Source organism: Herpailurus yagouaroundi, unplaced genomic scaffold (assembly GCF_014898765.1).
Source record: "Herpailurus yagouaroundi ecotype Mexico unplaced genomic scaffold, PumYag 67793, whole genome shotgun sequence".
NCBI lineage: Eukaryota > Metazoa > Chordata > Mammalia > Carnivora > Felidae > Herpailurus > Herpailurus yagouaroundi.
Genome location: NW_024420586.1, coordinates 12805263 through 12824296, shown reverse-complemented (window position 1 = coordinate 12824296; position 19034 = coordinate 12805263). Strand labels below are relative to the sequence as shown.

General features: G+C 37.5%; 1 pseudogene; it reads right to left on the bottom strand.

Annotated features, from left to right (window-relative positions):
- Nucleotides 1–19034, bottom strand: part of LOC121025997 (40S ribosomal protein S2-like) — a 46687-nt pseudogene continuing 27653 nt past the window's right edge.

Below are 19034 nucleotides of genomic sequence, written 5' to 3'. Positions count from 1 at the left end.
CTATGTAGTGACCACAGCTGGAGCCAGGGACCTTACAAGATGGTCAGTGAATTCATCATTGAGAGACTTGGTGAACAGTCTCTTTCCAGAGGTGGGAGGTGAGATAACTATAGGTCTTGGAAATGGCATCAAAAGTGGCCTTGGTGAAGTTACTCCCCATGGCAATGCAGCCTCTGATTGAGGTGTAGCAGGTGTCATTTCTGGCCATCATCAGTAGCTTCTTGGGCAGTGCCTCTGGGGGCAGCGATGAGGTACACCAGCACAGAGCCACAGCGGCTGGTCACCTTGCATGGGACAGTGTGGGCCTTGCCCTGATCTTGTTCCCCCAGGAGACTCACTGCATGGGGATGATGGGGATGATGATTGCCAGGAGGATGGCCTCAGGGATGGAAATGGCTATCTTTTTGGAGCACTTAACACCCAGACCAACCTGTCCCTTGTAATCTCACATGGCAACAAATGCCTTAAACCTGGTCCACCAGCCAGCGTGGGTCTGCTTTTGCACGGGCATAATCTTCAAAACCTCGTTTTTCAGGGATGCCCCCAGGAAAAAGTCAATGATCTCAGAGTCCTGATCAGCAGGGAAAAGAGAGAGATCTCCTCCAGTGGACTTGATCTTCATGTCCTTGACCAGGTGGCCCAGCTTGGTGATGGGGACCCACTCTTTGTCCCGAACCTTGCCCTGGGGAACCTCGATCCAGACCATAGCTGGACTGGGTCGCAGATGCCACTGCCGACGTCTCTGCTGAAGCCCAGGTGGCCTTTCAGGGCCCTCCAGGGCCTTCTGCAGCACCAGCGTCATCCGCCATTTAGTGTTTTCTCAGAGAAGAGGCTAATTTCTCAACTCTTTTATCCTCATAAAACTCATGCCCTGCTAGTGAGTACAGACCTCTGAAATACCTGGTCTTTTGCCAACAATAACCCTGTAGCATTCCATCTCCTGGTTACTAGCTCCTAGAAATAGAAACGAAGCTGGTAGTAGCTAAATGCTATATTACTACTCTTAGAAAAGCCATGTCAAAAGCACTTGTGAATTTGTGAGTTATAGCTAATTACATTATTTTATGCCTGTCTCACTTATAGTTTCCTAAACACGGTGGCTATGATATTTTTTCACATTTATTTCTTGTTTGTATATCTAATTATATTTTAGCCAGTTAAACAAATACATTCTGTATAAATATACATTTGGATTATTTTTACATATGTGCCTATAACATATTTAGCATTAAACTATGCATCACAATGTTTCTAGAGATGCCCTGTGTATTGTCTTTCACATGGCCTGTACTCAAATTGACTAGATTAGTAAATAGACATATAGTTACAAAACAATTGATTTCCCTGTGTGTGGATTTGGGTCAATCAATTAAATGAACACCCAAATCAAATTATCCTTACATTTACAAATCATGTTTCATATAGCTGAGATGGAGAGAATATTTATAAAGAGTAATAAACTATTAAAGCTCCTCATTATCATATATTACTGCTGAATTAAGTTTCCTTATCTGTCAGTTAGTATCTTATTTACAATACATCCAATTTCATTGCCCCCCCTTCCTACTCCCACTTCAAGATTATTGAAGGATTCTTCATTCTCTGAAAAACTGGTAATTTTGTGGCTCCAGAATTGTTGCTTAATACATTTTAAATTAAATGATTATGCCGATTTATTTTGTTGGTGTTGTCAGATCAAGAAGGACATATATTTATTACTAGTGTGAAAAGCCATCACATGTTATCAGCACTAGTGATGCACTAAAGACTCACACACTCCTTAAGCACTCCTTTTTTTTTTTTTTTTCTGCTCTGAGCCTGAAAAATGTGTGTACATGGAACACCTGCCATATGCCACCTAATGGAAGTGACAGAAGAGGCCATCACAGGGTCTGTAACTGATTCTTATTTCTGTCTTGTACTAGTTAGGTGACTTTGGGAAAGATATTTAAATTCTGCATTCTCTCTCTAATATTTGTATAAGCTCTAACTCAGTGTTACTTGGTATCAAATGAGATCTTGTGTACATTTAAGTGCCACACAGTAGTTGGTCAGGCTCTGAACTGCAGAAACCAGAGAGTCATCTGAGAGATATCTGCCTATACATCTAGTGAAAGAGAAAATGAAAAGCAGCCCACACAGCCTGTAAAGCTAAGGAAGTTACCAGTCAGATCTTCCAGTTACGGTACTTTATTTTAGGGGGTTTCTTTTTTTACATATTATAATTACCACGGATTATTTTGATTTGAGAATGTAGACTGCAGTATTTTTTAAACTTCTTTTTTACTGTGATACAGCAAGTAATGCATTTTTATTTTAGATCATTACACACATGCTGCACACATACATACACATCTGAAAGAAAAGTTTCAAAAATTGTTGCTACCTGTGTTCCTGTCTAATACTTTCTACACTGCCTTGTTCTATTGTAATTTTTTTATTTAAAAAAATGGCTGATCAGTGTCCCAGCAGCAATGTGTTACAATATATGTTTTAAAATACTCTGAAGTAGGACAGGTCAGAATTTAAATCATCCCAATCATGCACTTACTAGCATACTGACTGTGAATAAATTAAACTCTCCGATTCCTCATTTTTACAGTTTTATAAGAATTATAATAATTATATATTATATATATATTATATATATAATATATAATTATATATTATAAGAATTATAATAGAAATAAACCTTATCTCATAGAGACATAGTGAGGATTATATCAGATAATTAATATAAATCACAAAGTATAGTAGATGCTCATTATTTGCAGGTTTCAAATCACTACCTTTAATTGCATTAGAAATAAAGCTGTAAAAATGTATCTGACTGTATTCTATTAAATTCAGAAAAGTCAGAAAATAATCTGGATACTTCAGATTCTCAAATTTATTACTCCCTTGACTATGTCATGGAGAGAGAAATCAAATATTACTTTAGGATGCTTAATATCCATGAAGACCAAACTTAATATCCAAACACTGCTGACCTAGTTCAGTAGGAAAAGCCATGAATGCTTCGGAAGCATCATTCTGGAACTTGACAAGTGCCTCACTGCACAGAGCCATTCAGGGCACTGGCCTGGTATAATTTAACTCTGTTCCCAAAACCTCTAAATTCAGGCCAACATTTGTAAACACCATTGCACAACTGATTGCAATGTCACCCTACTTTCTCTTTTCCCTCCTCACCCTAATTCATTTCCCCAAGATGACTCAGAGTTTAAATTTATCTGAATCTTCCAAGTGTGTCTAAGAAAAGTATATCATTGTTAGTCACCTCTCTTTGGGCTTAGAATACCTGGCCAAATCAGACGTCTCTCTGTTTACTACTAGTGTGAGAAGCAGAAATTCACCTTAATTTAATTAGTATTTTCTCTCTAATTTAGTAATGCAAATGATTATATTCTGCCCTGTAGATGCTACAATGCACAGTGCAATGAGAACCTTTTGGCTAGCAACCCAGAAGAGTGAATCAATGGAAATGTTTAAGCAAATGACATGCTTACTTAAAATTCATTTCTCTTTAATGACAAGAAAATTTATTTTCAAATTGCAATCTACAGGTGTTTGCTACCAGACCCTTTCAGTAATTTTGGCTTTTCTTAACACCCACCCTCTTTTGCCATGCCTAGTAAATATTGTTGACAATGGGTTTCAAAACATTATGCTGGTATGTTATGTTTCTAAGTCCTATGGATTGCATATCATGTCTTCTTGATATCATCTGAAACATACTGTGTTCTTATGAGGAAACTGGATGATTACTTAATTGCAGTGTTTCTGTTGTCACTCCATGTGCTACTGAATAGAAATGAGAGGAATATGGTTTCCAAAATAGAATTCCCTAGCTAAGCTAGAAATCTGATTTTCATATCTCACTCATCAGGTGAATATAAGCCAAAAAAAAAAAAAATCCTCCATCTGAATGGAAATATCTCATGCCTAGTCTCTGATGAAAGGTGAAGCTTATTTTGATCCAATCTATTTCAGTCACTTTTCTATTAAAGAATCTTAAAAATATTTTTGTGACTTGTGACATGTTCAGGTAACCTTAAAAATAGAGTAACTTTAACCTTGCAGGAAATCAAAGAGGAGTTAAGATGGTGGAGCAGTAGGGGGACCCTAGGCTTGCCTTGTCCCTGGAACACAGCTAGATAAAGACCAAATCATTCTGAACACCCAAGAAATCAATCTGAATGCTGAGAGAACAAACTGCAGAAACAGGGGGAGAAAAGAAGCCATTTTTTAGAAGGTAGGAAATGAGGAGACATGATTCCTGGAAGAAAAGAATCCCAGGTGCTGCAGAGGGGAGGGGGCCTTGATTTCAGAGAGAGAGAGGAGAGAGAGAGATGGAGAGAGAAACAGAGACTTCACAAGAGAAACACTTCCCCAAAACCACTGACTGGGAGAATGAGAGCAGCTGATTATTGCAAATTTTTATAAGCAGTAGCACTAAAAGTCTCAAGTTTTAAAAGTCGTGCTACTGCTGGGGCCTGGTGGGCATAGTGGTGCTTCTGTGGGGAAGGAGGGCAGAGGCCTGGGGGCAGCCAGTGTGGTCTGAGGATCCCCTGGGTCACACTGGGACAGACAGCTCCCCTTCTTGGAGCACATTTGGGAGAGGTGGCATGGCCTATCAGGGGACAAAAGAGCTGGCCTGTACCAATGTGCTGTCCTATTCATTAGCATAGGAACAGAGACACCTGATGAGGGCAGCAAACCTTGGTGCCAGCTTTTTGCTGTGCTTTACCGTAAACTCCAACCCCTGTGCAATCATGCAACTGCCTTTCTGGAACTAAATGACACCAGCTGCAGCATGGCAAGACCCTTCCCCAGAGGATCAGTGAGGGTCCACACCATACCGGGTCCCTAAAATTCAGAGTTTTGAAACTCAGCTGAGTGCTTGAGATAGAACACAGGAGTTCTGTGCTGTCTGGCAGGCAGACAGCCCAGACATAGGGTAAAGGCAGAGATCTGATGGAAGCCAGAGACACAAGAGGGGAGACTGTTCACTCTTCTGTGACAGCTTTCTGGACAACAGCAGATGCGAACTCCCTTCTCTGTGGACAAGAGAGCTGGGGAACACCATTTTCTGGCCCATCAGCACCAACACCCTTCAGTGAGTAGCACAGCACCACCAAGTGGAGGCTGGACCCACTTACACCAAGTCCTGCCTCCCTGCGCCCTACAGGTATATCTTTACTAGGGCAAGTTGGCCTGAGAATCAGCACAGCAGGCCCCTCCCCCAGAAGACTAGCACAAACCCCTCACGCATACCAAATCTATTGATCATACAGTATTGCAAACCTTCAGCTTTAAGGGAAATCATATTTATCCTCTTTTAACAAACAGACAAAAACATACCTAGTTAAAACTTGCCACACAGTGGACAAGGTCCAAACACTCCTCACTGTAGGCAAGGAGAAACTGCAGAGGACTGACCTGAGGGAAAGAGCAACCAAAACACAACAGCAGAGTGTACACTTTGAAACACTTCCTGAAGCACCAGGCCCTGGACAGTATAGGACCTCTTCTTAATACAGCCATTACTCTCAGGAGCAGGAAGTAAAACAGGCTATGCTAACACACAAAAAGACAGTGACCTAGACAAAATGACAAAATGGAGGAATTCACCCCAAAAGAAAGCACAGGAAGAGGTCATGGCCAGGGATCTAATCAAAACAGATATAAGTAATATGCATGAACCATAATGCAAAACAACAATCATAAAGATACTAGTGGGGCTTGAGAAAAGCATAGAAGGCACTAGAGAACCCCATACTGCAGAGATAAAAGAACTAAAAACTAGCCAGGCCAAAATAAAAAATGCTATAACCAAGATGCAAAACTGATGGATGCAATGACAACAAAGATGGAAGAAGCAGAGGAACAAATAAGTGATATAGAAGATAAAATTATGAGGGTACCTGGGTGGCTCATTTGGTTAAGGATCTGACTCTTGGTTTCAGCTCAGGTCATGATTTCACGGTTTGTGAGATGGAGCCCTGTGTCGGGCTCTGCACTGACAGAGAGCAGTGTATAGAAATACAAGCCTATCTCAAGAAGCAAGAAAAGTCTCAAATACACATCCTAAACTTACACTGAAAGGATCTAGGAAAGGAATAACAAATAAAACCTAAGGCCAGCAGAAGGGAAATAATAAAGATTAGACCAGAAATAAATGATATGGAAACAAACAAATAAATAAACAAAAACTCCAGTAAAACAGATCAATGAAACAAAGAGCTGGTTCTTTGAAAGAATTAATAAAATTGATAACCCCCTAGCCAGATTTATCCACAAGAAAAGAGAAAGGACCCAAATAAATAAAACCATGAATGAAAGAGGAGAGATCACAACCAACACAAATACAAAGAATTATAAGAGAATATTATGGAAAATTTTATACCAACAAATTGGATAATCTGCAAGAAATGGATGAATTCCTAGAAACATACAAACTACCAAAATCAAAACAGGAATAAACAGAAAATTTGAACAGACCCATACCCAGCAAAGAAATTCAATCAGTAATGAAAAATTTCCCAACAAACAAATTTCCCACGCACCTGTCCAGGGCCAGATGGCTTCCCAGGGGAATTCTACCACGTTTAAAGAAGAGTTAATACCTATTTTTCCTAAACTGTTCCAAAAAATAGAAATGGAAAGAAAACTTCCAAACTCCTTCTATGAGGCCAGCATTACCTTGATTGCAAAACCAGACAAAGACCCCACTAAACAGGAGAATTATAGGCCAATATCCATGATGAACATGGATGCAATAGTCTCAACAAGATACTAGCAAATCAAATCCAAGAATACATTAGAAGAATTATTCACCATGATCAAGTGGGATTTATTCCTGGGCTGTAGGGCTGGTTCAATATTTGCAAATCAATCAACATGATACACCACATTAATAAAAGAAATGATAAGAACCATATGATCCTGTGAATAGATGCAGAAAAAGCATTTGACAAAATACAGCATCCATGTATTTCAATTTATTGCTTTATTTGGGGGGAGGGCAGAGAGAATGGGGAGAGAGAATCCCAAGCAGGCTCTGCACTGCCAGCATGCTCCCAGTTTGGGGTTTGAACTCACGAACTGTGAGATCATGACCTGAGCCAAAATCAGGAGTAGACACTTAACCAAGTGAGCCACCCAGCACATCAGCATCCATTCTTGATAAAAACCCTCAACAAAGTAGGGATAAGGAGGAACACACCTCAACATCATAAAGGCCATTTTTAAAGATCCACAGCTAATATCATACTCAACGGGGAAACACTGAGAGCTTTACCTCTATTGTCAGGAACAAGATAGGGATGTCCATTCTAACCATTGTTGTTAACATAATACTGGAAGTCCTAGCCTCGGCCATCAGACAACAAAAAGAAATAAAAGGAAGCCAAATCAGCAAAGAAGAAGTAAAGCTTTCACTATTCACAGATGACACAATACTCTATGTAGAAAACCTGAAAGACTACACCAAACAACTACTAGAACTGAAATATAAATTCAGCAAAGTTACAGGATATAAAATCCATGCACAGAAATTGGTTGCATTTCTATACACCAATAATGAAACAGCAGAAAGACAGAGAAATCAAGAAATCGATCGCATTTACAACTGCACCCAAAACAGTAAGATACCTAGGAATAAGAGGTAAAAAGATCTTTACTCTGAAAACCATAGAACACTTATGAAAGAAATTGAAGAGGACACAAAGAAATGGAAAAACATTTCATAATCATGGATTGGAAGAACAAACATTGTTAAAATGTCTATACTGCCCAAAGCAATCTACACACTTAATGCAATCCCTATCAAAATATCACCATCATTTTTCACAGAGCTAGAACAAACAATCCTAAGTTTTGTATGGAACCACAAAAGATCCCGAATAGCCAAAGCTATCTTGAAAAAGAAAAGCAAAGCTGGAAGCATCACAATTCCAGACTTCAAGTGATATTACAAAGTGGCAATTATCAAGACAGTATGGCACTGGAACAAAAACAGACACATAGATCAATGGAACAGAATGGAAAACCCAGAAATGGATGCACAACTATACGGTCAACTATTATTTGACAAAGCATAAAAGAATATCCAATGGAAAAAAGACAATCTCGAACAAATGGTGCTGAGAAAACTGGAGCAACATGCAGAAAAATGAAACTGGACCACTTTCTTACATTATACACTAAAATAAACTAAAAATGGATCAATGTGAGACCGGAAACCATCAAAATCCTGGAGGAGGGACGCCTGGGTGGCTCAGCTGGTTAAGTGCCTGACTTAGGCTCATGTCATGATCTCGTGGTTTCTGAGTTTGAGCCCTGCGTCAGGCTGTGTGCTGACAGCTCGGAGCCTGGTGCCTGCTTTGGACTCTGTGTCTCCCTCTCTCTCTGCCCCTCCCCCACTCTCACTCTATCTCTTTCTCTCAAAAATAAATAAACATTAAAATAATAAAAAAAATCCTAGAGGAGAACATAGGCATCAACCTCTTTGACCTCAGCCACAGCAACTTCTTACTAGACATGTCTCCTGAGGCAAGGGAACAGAGCAAACATCAACTACCGGGACTTCGAGATAAAAAGCTTCTGCACAGCAAAGGAAACAATCAACAACACTAAAAGGCAACCAATGGAATGGGAGAAGGTATTTGCAAATAACGTATGAGACAAAAACGTCAGTTTCCAAAAGATATAAAGAATTTATTAAACTCAACACCCAAAAAATAAAAATCCAGTTAAGAAATGGGCAGAAGACATGAACAGACTTTTTTCCAAAGACATTTGGATGGCTAATAAACACATGAAAATGTGCTCAACATCATTCATCATCAAGGAAATACAAATCAAAACCATAATGAGATACCACCTCACACCTGTCAGAAAGGCTAAAATTAACACAAGGAACAACACGTGTTGGCGAGGATGTGGAGAAAGGGGAACCCTCTTACACTGTTGGTGGGAATGCAAACCGGTGCAGCCACTCTGGGAAACAGTGTGGAGGTTCTTTGAAAGGTTAAAAATAGAACTATCCTACAACCCAGAAGTTTTACTACTAGGTATTTACTTAAAGGATACAAAAATACTGATTTAAAGGGGCATGTGAACCTTGATGTTTACAGCAGCACTATCAACAATAGCCAAATTATGTAAAGAGCCCAAATGTCCATTGACTGATGAATGGGTAAAGAAGTAATGGAATATTACTCAGCTGTCAAAAATAATGAAATCTTGTCATTTGCAATAATGTGGATGGAGCTAGAGTGTATTACGCTAAGCAAAATAAGTCAGAGAAAGACAAATACCATATGATTTTGCTCTTATGTGGAATTTAAGAAACAAAACAGATGAGCATATGGGAAGGTGAAAAAAAAGAGAGGGATGCAAACCATAAAAGACTCTTAACTATGGAGAACAAACTGAGGTTGATGGAGGGAAGTGGGCAGGGAATGGTACTTGGATGATGGGTATTAAGGAGGGCATTTATTGTGATGAGCGCTAGGTATTATAATTAAATGATGAATCACTAAACTATGCCTGAAATAAATTGTACCATATATGTTAATAAACTAGAATTTAAATGTAAACTTGAAATAGGGGCACTTGGGTGGCTCAGTGGGTTAAACATCTGACTCTTGATTTTGGCTCAGGTCATGATCTCATAGTTCACGAGTTCATGCTGCACTGACAGCATGGTGCCTGCTTGGGATATTCTCTCTCCCTCTCTGTCTGCCCCTTTTCTCCTTCCTTCTCTCTCTCTCTCTCTCTCTCAACATAAATAAATAAACGTTAAAAAACTTGAAATAAAAAAAAACTACCAGAAATTATCATTAATAAAATTATTTAGGGGCGCCTGGGTGGCGCAGTTGGTTAAGCGTCCGACTTCAGCCAGGTCACGATCTCACGGTCTGTGAGTTCGAGCCCCGCGTCGGGCTCTGGGCTGATGGCTCGGAGCCTGGAGCCTGTTTCCGATTCTGTGTCTCCCTCTCTCTGCCCCTCCCCCGTTCATGCTCTGTCTCTCTCTGTCCCAAAAATAATAAATAAACGTTAAAAAAAAAAAAGACACTTCATTAAAAAATAAATAAATAAATAAAATAATAAAATTATTTACCTGCTCTGTGTTTAATGACAAGCTTTTTGGGAAAAAAATACCACTGTGGAATAAGATATACTCAGAGATTTCAATGATACATATTTTAGGATTTGATATCTTAATAAATTTATTTTTTTCCAGAATTTTTTTTTTCAATGTTTATTTATTTTTGGGACAGAGAGAGACAGAGCATGAATGGGGGAGGGGCAGAGAGAGAGGAAGACACAGAATCGGAAACAGGCTCCAGGCTCCGAGCCATCAGCCCAGAGCCTGACGCGGGGCTCGAACTCACGGACCACAAGATCGTGACCTGGCTGAAGTCGGACGCTTAACCGACTGCGCCACCCAGGCGCCCCAATATCTTAATAAATTTAAACTGAGGAAAAAAAAAAACAGGAAAGGTTAATCATTCATAAAGTAGTGCCTGCATTATTTGTAGGCATTCTGTATTTTTATTATTTCATTACATCTTTGTATGTTTATAAAAGGTGCTTAGTTCCAGGGTCTCTGGGTGAATGATAATGACCTGTCTCTACTTAGGTCCACTGCCTTTTGTATCAGGTAAATTTTTAGGTTTGACATTTCAGTGAGATTGTGATTATGCCATTGATATGTATGTGTAATCTTAGGATACTCCCAGTTTGCCCAAATACAATGAAAATAATCACATCAAGAATAAGAACTAGAATTTGGACCAAAGGACCAAACAAACAAAAAGCACTAAATGGATGGAAAGGATATGACCACAGTCATGAACTCAAGTACCTGTGTGCCTGCAGAGAAAACATAAATGGATGAAACTGGTTGTATGCAAGACACATTGGAGAGTGATGGGGTCTCTGTGCAACTGAAGTTGTAAAAGTTTACTGGGTCCTAAGCCCAAAGGCTAGGCTTATTTGAAAATGTGGATTCAATGTTTCCAGGTCTTCCCATTTTCTTTTTTTTTTTTTTTTAATTTTAATGTTTATACATTTTGCAGAGAGAGAAACAGAGAACAAGCAGGAGAGGGGCAGAGAAAGAGGAAGAAACAGAATTGGAAACAGGCTCCAGGCTCTGGGCTGTCAGTGATGCAGGGCTTGAACTCATAAGCTGCAAGATCGTGACCTGAGCTGAAGTCGGACACTAAACCTACTGAGCCACCCAGGTGTCCCCTGGTCTTCCCGATATCTATAAAAAGACAGAAACACAGATTTCTAAGTTGAAAATGTTGGCAGCCATTTCAAAAAATTGCTTAAACATTAATTTATAAAAACTTACGTTAGTTTTTTTTTTCACATTTTATTCTTTTCATTTTGGTACCTTGAATCAGAATCCAATAAGGTCTTCACTCTGCAATTGTTTGATAAAGCTCTTAAAACATTTTTTAAATGGTTCTTTTTTTTTTTTAAAGTAGTTTTCGTGTCTAGCACTGAGCCCAACGTAGGTCTTGAACTTATGATCCTGAGATCAAGACCTGAGCTGAAATCAAGAGTCAGATGCTTAACTGACTGAGCTACCCAGGTGCCCCAAATCTTTTTTTTTTTTTAAGGAAGGTCCACACCCATTGTGGGGCTTGAGCTCACAATGCTGCGACCAAGAGTCACATGCTTTCCTGAGACAGCCAGTTGACCCAACTTTTGTTAGTTTTTTTAATGTTTTATTTATTTTTTGAGAGACAGAGTATGAGCAAGGGAGGGGCAGAGAGAGAGAGGGACAGAGGATCTGAAGTGGGCTCTGCGGTGACAGGCTGACAGCCCAACATGGGGCTCAAACTCACAAACTGCGAGATCATCACCTGAGCTGAAGTTGAATGCTCAACGGACTGAGCCACCCAGGCGCCCCTGTTAGTTTTTTAACTTAAGGCTGTCATTCTTCCAAATGTTTAGATATAATTTACACGAAAATTAATTATAGAGACTTTAAAAATATAATTTAATAAGTTTTGATAAATGTATATACTTATGTCACCTTTACCCTAAATAATTTGTAGAATACTTTCATTACTCAAAAGCAATTCCCTTATTCTCAGTTCCAGGCAACTGCCTGCCAGGAAGGTGACAACAGTTTTGATTTCTTTTTTTTTTAATTTTTAAATTTTTATTTTAGAGAGAGAGAGAGAACGCAAGAGGGGGAGAGGGGCAGAGGGAGAGAGAGAAAGAATCTTAAGCAGGCTACCCACGGGGCTTGATCCAACGACCCTGGGATCATGGCCTGAGCTAAGACCAAGAGTTGGACACAAAACCGACCTAGCCACCCAGGAGCTCCAACAGGTTTGAATTCTATCACCATAACTTAAATTGGCCTTTTCTAGAACTTAATGTAAGTGGAATGACACAACCAATTTAGGTTTGGCTCTTTTTGCTCAATATGTTTTTGAAATTCATCCATGCTATTACATTTATTGATAGTTTGTTGCTTTGAATTGCTTAGTAGTATTACATTCTGTTCATCTTAAAGTATTATGTGGACAAAGTCTTAAGATAGACTTGGCCTGCAGGAAAATAGTAGGTCATTTCTTGTTTGGAGAGAAAGTAATGGGTGAAGGCAAAAACCAAACCAAACTAAACTCTTAAATGCAGAAAGGATGAGAGAATAGAATAATTACTGTGCTAGGAGAGTGTTAAAATAAAACAATGTAAAATAGTGGAAATGGAAGAACTGGAAGGCAGAAGAGAGCAAAAGACCCCTTAGGGAGTATTTCAAGAATCTGGATGTGAAAGGGATGTAGATGTGACAAAAGAAGTGAAGAAAATCGCTCACCCTGTGATGTGGGTATTTTCTTTTTCACCCAGTATGTAGGAGTTGCTCAGCCAGTTTCTGGATTTCTTTTAGAGAGATTTACTCTGTGTGTAGCTGTAGATTCTATGTATTCATTAGAGGAGGTGAATTCTGGAAGCCTCTTACGTCACCGTGTCATAATGGAACCCTTCTTATGGATTCAATAGTAATCTTGATATTCTGTTACACAGATAAGACATATTGTGCTTTTTTTTTCTTTAGGACTTTGTTTCTTTTCCATCTTCCTTTCTTCTCATCATCTCACCGTAGTCTGAATCTTCAACTATTTATCAATGATTATCATTTTCCTAATTTGTGAAGGTGAAGTTCACTTTATAAAATTATCTCTGTATTGATGATAGTTTAATTACAGGTCATATTTTTCCTATTTCTCACACTTAAGAGAAATAATCTCCATTCTGTTTTTCATCAGTATCTCATGCTGTGCAATGAAATTAAATCACAATTCCCTAACAGTACAGAAAACTTCAATAAGGCCACCACCATCTATGATCATCCAATAGTCAGAGAGTAGAAATAATAGAAATTAATTCTTGAATCTCAATATTCTAAAATTACTGTACTTTAGTCCAATTATCTTTGGTTCAGTTCATAATTCTTTGCCTCTGTGTATTTTGTGTGTGTGTGTGTGTGTGTGTGTGTGTGTGTGTGTATGTGCTTTGACATTTTAATACTTGAGGGTTTTTTTTCAGTCCTGAGGTGTTCCATAATTTAGAGGATTCGGGAGTCTCAGCTAGAAACAATGCTAAATTCTGACATTCCTTGAGATGGTTTGGTAAACGCTTTGTGAATTGGATTACACTATACAAACCAAAATGTGGGCACTTATTTTCTGTTGTTTACAATGTAGACAAGAACCATTAACTTTGAGTATCCTATTCTAGCCTAAAACTCAGTCCAGCAACAAAATATTTTACTATGAGTCAAGGCCAAACTGGAAAGAATGACATATTCCATGTTGTTTAGAAGAATATTTTTGATAAGAGATATTAAGTTAAACTTTCCTAAACAGTAAGGAAATATATTTTCTTGCATACCAGGAAGACTAGAGATAGTGCAGGGTCAAGTATAGAAACAGCAGTGATTCCATGATATAATAGAATATCCATCTCTTTGCTTTCCTTAACAACAACTTCTTTCCAAGAGAATGCCAACAGCAACTGTGTGTACTTATTTTCTTGTTTAGTAAAACAAACAGAGCAACTTCTCTTCAAAACATGGAATAAAATTTATTCTGATTAGTCACATGACTAGGTCATATGACCTTTGTGGATCAAGAATAACCAAGAGAAATTCTATGCCCTTATTCCTTTGGCAAATAGGAACTCCCTCTGGAGCAGTAAGTGAAGTACATACCTAAACAAAACTGAGGTTCTGTTAGGAAAGAGAAAGTGTGGCTTCAGCTATTTTCCACTCTGCTTTATTTTCTATTCTAATATCTCTGGAGATTTTATTTATGACACATGGGCATTTAATAGCCATTCATGCCATTTAACATGTGAAAAGGTGAATACTGAAAATGCATTAGAGTCCAAGTAGAAAGTGGTTCACAAAATGCAGAGACTGAATTTTTATATTGAAGAAATTATTCATAACTTTCAGAAACAAAAATCTTTCCAAATTGTTAATTTTAATTGGGTTTGTTTCCTGGCTGCAGAAATAAATAAAAACTTCTTTCAAATTCGTGTGATATGCCTTCACATCAGAGATGTGCTGAGTCATTGATAAATAATTCAGTTAGCCTGGCAACAGATAAACCAATTTCTGAAAGCTGCAGATATCTGAGTTTCCCCATACTTTTCCTTGTTGAGATTAGCTAGACCAGATGATGGCATTCTAATCAGGACAAAAAAGGGTATCCCCTTTAAATTTTCAGCAACCTGCCATGGTGAATTACTGATCTCATGCCTAGTCACATTATTTATGTCAACAGTCCTTTGGTCTGCTGCATCTAAGTGCTGCAAATAGTTCTGAATAGTTGGTATTTCCTCCAGAAAGAGCCACACAAACAGGGAAGTGGGATAATTCTACTTCAAGTAATTTAAAAGTTGGATTCATTTTACCCAAACCATTAATGTAGTTCAGGATTTTTCTTTAATTTTTATCCAACACTGTAGATTACAAGGTATTTTAGGGAGCATTTATTCAATAATTTGCCTGGTGTGTTCTCCCATATGCCTGAATAAGAAAAATTAATCTTTCTCCCCCCAAAACCCAATAACTTTGATTCACAGGAATAATAGGAGTTTTATGGTTTATATAGATTTTAGTTAAAAGCTAATGTTGACTGCGGAATCAATAAATGTGCTTTGGTGACCTTGAATAACTTTTAAGAATAGAGCCACAGAACAGAAGGTTGTTTTCACTGAGGTTACACAAATACATATCATAAAACATTAGTAAGTCAAACAAACTGGATCAGAAAAGAAAAACAACTATATGCTGAGCCAATTTCCCCTTGTATTATTCAGCTTAAATTATCTTTCCTCAAAGAATTAACTTGTAAATTTTTTAAATTACTGAATTAAATGTATAGACAATGAAATAAACATTATCACAAGTGCACAATTCAATGGCATTTGATTGTATAGGTGCATTATTTTTTATTGCTAAATATTAGTTCATTACATGAACATACCAGTTTACTATCTTGTTAATAGGCTTTGGGTTTTTTTCCCAGTTTTTATTTATTATGAATACGACTACTATAAACATTCTCATATAAGCCTTTAGGTGGCCAAATTTTTAAATTTTGTTTAAGTAAAGACCAAGGACTGGAATCACTGGATCATAAGGGGTGTGTGTGTATAATTTTTTAAGAAATTGCCAGCCAGTTTTCCAAAGTGGTTTTACCACTTTGGTTTTAATTTCATTTCCATCATGCCTAATGACACTGAGAATCTTTACATGTACTTATAGGCTATTCACATATTGTCTTTCATGTAGTATTTGTTCAAGTATTTTGTCCATTTTTTCTTAGTTATTTTTGAGAGAACTTTATATATTCTGGACACAATTCCTTAGATATGTGTGTTGTTAATATTTTCGACCTCTCTGTGGCCTGCATTTTTATTTTCATAAAGACAATTATTGAAAAAAATTAATTTCAAAGTCCAGTTTATCATTTTAAGTTGAGTATTTTTTTTGTTTGGCTGCTCTAAGAAATATTTGCTGACTCCATGTTTGCAAAGATATTCTGCATTCTTCTTTTTAAAACTTTTATAGTTTTAACTTCTACATTTATTAATCTATCTCAAATTAATTTCTGTGTACCATGTAAGGAAGGAGTCAAGGTTAATTTTTTTCCCGTATGCGTATTATACCCAACTTGTTGAAGATATTTTCCTTTCTCCTTTGAATTGCATTGAGCTCTTTCTTGAAAATCAATTGAGTGTATAAGTGGGAGTCTTTTTCTGGGTGATGTGTCCTGTTCCTTTGAGGTATTTGTACATCTATTTATAATACCACAATATCTCAATAACTGTAGCATCATCATAGAAAGCCTTGAAATTAGGTAGTCTAAGGCCTTTAAAATAGAAATTGAGTCACTGATTTTATTAATTTTTAAATTTTTATTTGAATGCTAGTTAACATACAGTGCAATACTAGTTTCAGGAGTAGAATTCAGTGCTTCATCACTTACATACAAAACCCAGTGCTCATCACAAGTGCCCTTCTTAGTGCCCGTCACCCATCTAACCCATGCCCCCACCTCCCTCCATCAAACCTCAGTTTGTTCTCTATCATTAAGAGTCTCTTATGGTTTGTTCTCCTCTCTCTTTTTTTTTTTAATTTCTTTTTTTACCCTTTTCCCATATGTTCAGTCACTGATTTTAAATCTTATTTCTAAAATAAGCATGAGAAGGTAAAAATTTCCCTCTAAGTGTTGCTTTAGCAATATCCCACAAACTTAGGCATCTTGTTTTCATTTGAACTCAGTTTGATGTATTTTCTAATTTCCTTTGTGATGTATTCTTTTACCTATGGATTATTTCAAAGTGTTGGTTAACTTCCAAAGTTTGGGGCATCTTCTAAGTATCTTGCTATTATTGATTTTTTTAAAAAATATTTTTTAATGTTTATTTATTATTGACAGACAGAGAGAGACAGAGCATGAGCATGGGAAGGACAGAGAGAGAGGGGGAGACACAGGATCTGAAGCAGGCTCCAGTCTCTGAGCTGTCAGCACACAGCCCAACAGGGGGCTCGATCCCACGAACTGTGAGATCATGACCTGAGCTGAAGTCTGATGCTTAACTAACTGACTGAGCCATCCAGGTGCCCCACTATTATTGATTTCTAATTTAATTCTGTTATGCTCAAAGAACATACTCTGTGAGTGTTTAAACTTTTCTATTTTTTTTAAATTTTATGTTTATTTATTTTTGAGAGACAGAGAGAGACAGAGTGTGAGTGGGGGAGGGGCAGAGAATGGAAGACAGAATCTGAGGCAGGCTCCAGGCTCTGAGCTGTCAGCACAGAGCCCAAGGCAGGGCTTGAACTCACAAGCTACTAAGTCGTGACCTGAGTCGAAGTCAGGCACTTAATTGACTGAGCCACCCTGGTGTCCCATGTGAGTATTTAGCCTTTGCAAATTTATTGGTACATATTTACTGCCCAGTATATGGTCTTTCTTGATAGAAATTCTATGTGCACATAAAAAGTGTGTTCACTAACTGTTGAGGTGATCTATAAAGGTAAGGTTGAGTTGGTTGATAGTGTTGTTCAGTCTACAGTCCTAAGATCTTTTGTCTACTTGATTTATCGATTACTGAGAGGGGCCACTATGTGGCCTTTTGTGGTTTTTACTTTAGTTCTGTCAGTTTTTACTTCCATCTACTTTATAGTTCTGTTATTTGGTCCATTCACTTTTAGGATTGTGATGTCTTCCTAATGAACTAACAGTTTTTTATATGGTTAAGTTTAAATCTACCTTCTAAGCTAATTCTTTTCTGTGTGTCCCGTACATTGTTTTTTCTTTGTCCTCATTGACTGCTTTTTTTGTGTGTTATTTGAGTATTTTAGTCTTTTATTTTATATCCTCTATTGGATTTTGATTGATATATTTATCCTACTTTTATTACTTTTTCTTGAGATTATAATATTTATTCCAATTTATCACAGTATACTTAAAATTACTATTATACCATTTTGTGTAAAATTCAAAACATTTAAAAGAGTATAATTCTAGGGGCTCCTGGGTGGCTCAGTCAGTTGAGCGTCCGACTTCAGCTCAGGTCATGATCTCACAGCTCATGAGTTTGAGCCCCGTGTCAGGCTCTGTGCTGACAGCTCAGAGCCTGGAGCCTGCTTCGGATTCTGTGTCTCCCTCTCTCTCTCTGCCCCTAACCCACTCGCATCCTGTATCTGTCTCTCTCAAAAATAAACAAACATTAAAAATAAAAGAGTATAATTCTATTTTCCCTCCTATACTTTGTGCTATTTTGTTATACAGTTAACTCCTACATGTTAACAATCCCCAAATAAAATATTATGTATGCTTTAAATATCAGTTTTTTAAAGAAATATGGAAACTAAAAGAAAAAAGATAGGCTTTATGTTCACCCACATATTTACCATTTCTGTTACTTTTCTTTTTTTTTTTTCATTGTAGATTTGAGTTTTCTTCTAATATCATTTCTATTTGGCCTGAAGAACTATCTTTATCATCTTTCAGAGGTTAGGTCTGCTGGCAACAATTTCCTCAAGATTTTATTTATCTCAAAATGGCCATTACACCCTATTATTTTTCATTTTTAAAGGTACAAATTACATACAGTAAAATTAATCTTTTTTCCATGTACAGTTCTTCTAGCTTTGACAAAGTCATAAAATCAAATATCTCTTTAATCAAAATGTAGAACACTGCCATCACCCTAAACATACTCCCATGTGACCCTTTAAAATCATCCCATCCTCCTACTACCAGTCACAAGCAACCACTGATTTCTGTCCCTAAAGTTTTGCCTTTTCCAGAAGATCATATAAATGAAATCATGCTCTATACAGCCATTTGAGGCTAGCTTCTTTCACATAGCATAATGCATTTGCGATATATCCAAGTCATTGCATATATCAATAATTCATTTTTTTATGCTGAGTAGTATTTCATCATGTGGATATATCACAATTTGTTTATCCATTC